The sequence below is a fragment of the Suncus etruscus genome, chromosome 3 (assembly GCF_024139225.1).
Source record: "Suncus etruscus isolate mSunEtr1 chromosome 3, mSunEtr1.pri.cur, whole genome shotgun sequence".
Taxonomy (NCBI): domain Eukaryota; kingdom Metazoa; phylum Chordata; class Mammalia; order Eulipotyphla; family Soricidae; genus Suncus; species Suncus etruscus.
In genome coordinates this window covers 95,963,193-95,966,433 of record NC_064850.1, presented here as the reverse complement: position 1 = coordinate 95,966,433, position 3,241 = coordinate 95,963,193, and the positions used below count along the sequence as shown (strand labels likewise).

At 41.1% G+C, this 3,241-nt stretch overlaps 1 non-coding gene across 1 annotated transcript; it reads left to right on the top strand.

The window, feature by feature from the left end:
- Positions 1-2,223: 2,223 nt before the first annotated feature.
- LOC126005642 (U6 spliceosomal RNA) lies at positions 2,224-2,330 on the top strand. Its single transcript, XR_007494685.1, has one exon. It is a non-coding gene; the product is annotated as a U6 spliceosomal RNA (small nuclear RNA).
- Positions 2,331-3,241: the final 911 nt, after the last annotated feature.

Sequence of the window (3,241 nt, the reverse complement as noted above, 5' to 3'; positions counted from 1 at the left end):
GTATGTGGGGGCTGCTTCCAGGGTATTGTTTAGAGGCTTCTCCGAGAGGTGCTGGAGGAAGCATGCATTCTTTGGATTGAAATTGGGCCCTCTGCATGCTAATTTGAGCTGTCTCCTGGGCCTGGAGTCTGATAATTACAGAAACATGCCAGAATATGGTGTTTACACCTGAGAATTCTTTACCTTACACACTGCATAGAGCCTGTGATAGCTATAGGTGACTTTGCAGTAGGCATCACTGTTAGGTGTGCTGTCTCTCACAAGCCCTCAGTGGTCTTACTACTTACTTTCATTTTAGGATCAAATTTTATTTCTAGAATGAGCTCCAAGTGATTTGGAGCCAAGTATGATAAAGAAAAAAGGAGGTGAGTGACCCAACTGTAAGCTGTTACTTCATATCCCAAAGAAAGCTTGAGAGGACTGAAACCAAGGGTCATCTTAAGGAGTAATTTGAAATGTATTGTGAGCTATTGCAATGAAATGAGTATGTGTTTAATTTATTCATTCCTTTGTTTTGTCCACACCTGGTAGTGCTCAGGCTTACTCTCCTCACTCTGCTCTTGGATCACTTCTGTCAGGATTCTGGGGATCATACATAGTGTAGCTCAACTGCATGCTAATATTATCACTCCCACCAGACTACATGAACTTTGGAGGGGGAGCATTCTCATATATTTATTAATTTTTTTGGATTATTTACACACAACAGACTACTCTGAACTCAATACTTGGATATCATGTTTGGGCCTGTAGAATGCTAGGCATTAAACCCTGTGCTCCCACATCCAAAGTTGTGTGTTCTTGCCCTTGAAGCTCTCTCTTTTTCCTGAGACTTCTCATTCAATTGGTTTAAAACAGAGTCAATACAGAGTCAAACTTTTCAGAATGGGGTTCAAATAATAAAAGAATGATAAATTGAAGCTTTTGAAACGTGTTTTCTTTTCTGACTTGGTCCCACGTCAGGTTCCCAAGTCAGTTCCTTTGCATTGTCTGATAATATTCAGGGCATCCCAGAGGCCTTCCTTGCATTGTTCTGGGTGTTATTGATGTGAAGCATATGGGGAAGGAAATACAATTCAGTACTCACAAAGTTAGAGGAATTGATTTCCAAGTTTCGGACTTTCAAATCTATATTTAAAAGTGTATGAACTTGAAGGAACTGACTATGTGATAATGGAGTTACTGACCTTGTATTTGTTTCTTCCTTTAGAAGAAAAATACTTCTTAATTGATGTTTTTGAAACTTATTTGATTGCGTAAAGATACCTGTTCCCATGCATTTGTGTATATGTGTGATGTGTGTATGTATGCCTTTCTGTACCTTAGTGTGAAAAGAATACTTAAATAAGGCTATAAAAAGATCAATAATCTTGCTAACTCTGAATTTAAATTAGTTTAACTTAGCAAACATTTATCAAATATTTGAACATTCTAGGCAGAGTGGCAGAAGCTGAAAATGGGAAGAGAAGCAAGACATATATATGCACTAAAGAGTCTATACGATCCTATTAGAATTGACAAATACATATCAAAATGCCAGAATAAGGTGCAAACAGGGTGGTCTATGAAAGATATAAAGTTTGGGTCTGGAGAGATAGCATGGAGGTAGGGGTGTTTGCCTTGCATGCAGAAGGACGGTGGTTAGAATCCTGGCATCCCATATGGTCCCCTGAGCCTGCTAGGAGAGATTTAGGTCACACCCTGAGCGTAGAGCAAGGAGTAACCCCTGAGCGCTGCCAGGTGTGACCCCAAAACCAATATATATATATATATATATATATATATATTTACTACTAGCTGTATGCTCAGAAATCGCTCTTGGCAGGCTCGGGGGACCATATGGGATGTCGGGATTCGAACCACCGTCCCTCTGCATCTAAGGCAAACGCCTTACCACTGTGTTATCTCTCAGGTCCCGAAACTTACATACTATTATGAACTAGTGTTCCATTAATAAAAAATTTTATTTAATAAAGACATAAAGGGGGCCGGCGAGGAGGCGCTAGAGATAAGGTGTCTGCCTTGCAAGCGCTAGCCAAGGAAAGATCGCTACCGCAGTTCGATCCCCCGGCGTCTCATATGGTCCCGCCAAGCCAGGGGCAATTTCTGAGCGCTTAGTCAGGAGTAACCCCTGAGCATCAAACGGGTGTGGCCCGAAAAACCAAAAAAAAAAAAAAAAAAAGACATAAGGGAGCTAAAGAGATGAGTTAAGATGTTTGTCTTGTGCTTGCTTCGGCAGCACATATACTAAAATTGGAACGATACAGAGAAGATTAGCATGGCCCCTGCGCAAAGATGACACGCAAATTCGTGAAGCGTTCCATATTTAAAAAAAAAAAAAGATGTTTGTCTTGCTTGTGGTCAACCTGGATTGATCCCTAGCACTGCAAAAATTTCCCTGGGAGTGACTGCCCTGTTAATCCCTCCCCCTGGGCTACTGGCATGGTCCCTGTAATCAAATTACTCTTTTTTGTTTGTTTTTGGGCCACACAGCACAGAGCAGTGCTCCTGAGCTGTTCCTAGCTACAGACTAGGAGATTGTCCCCAGTGATGCTTGGGGACAAAATATCTGAAGTTGCCAAGAAAGAGATAGTACAAGGGTTAAGGTGTTTGCCATGCATGTGGCTGGTCCCGATTCAATATTCTTTACTGCATGGTGGTTCCCTTAAACACTTCTGAGAATCACCCTTTACCACAGAGATGGAAGAAGCTCCTGAGAGCTATTGGGTATTGCTCACAAAACCAAAAGAAGTCAAACCAAAACAAACAAAAATATTAAAAAAAAAAAAAAAACAAAAGCAATTTACAAAAAGTTGGAAAAAAGTTTAAAGAAAGAACTGTACAAAAACTTGCATTAACTCAGGGGCCGGAGAGATAGCATGGAGGTAAGGCGTTTGCCTTTCATGCAGAAGGTCATTGGTTCAAATCCCGGCATCCCATATGGTCCCCTGTGCCTGCCAGGGGTGATTTTTGAACATAGAGCCAGGAGTAACTCCTGAGCGCTGCCAGGTGTGACCCCCCAAAAAAATAACCTTGCATTAACTCTGTGGTGGGAATGCTATCTGGCTCAGCCACTATGGAGAGTAATATGGAGATCTCAAAACAAAAAAATCAGGACCAGATTTTCCATACATGTTAGCAATAGCACTTCTTGGCATCTACCCTCAAACATACACCATTACTTTGAAAGATATCGGCATATGTATACTCATTGCAGCACTTAGTACAATAGTCAAGATAA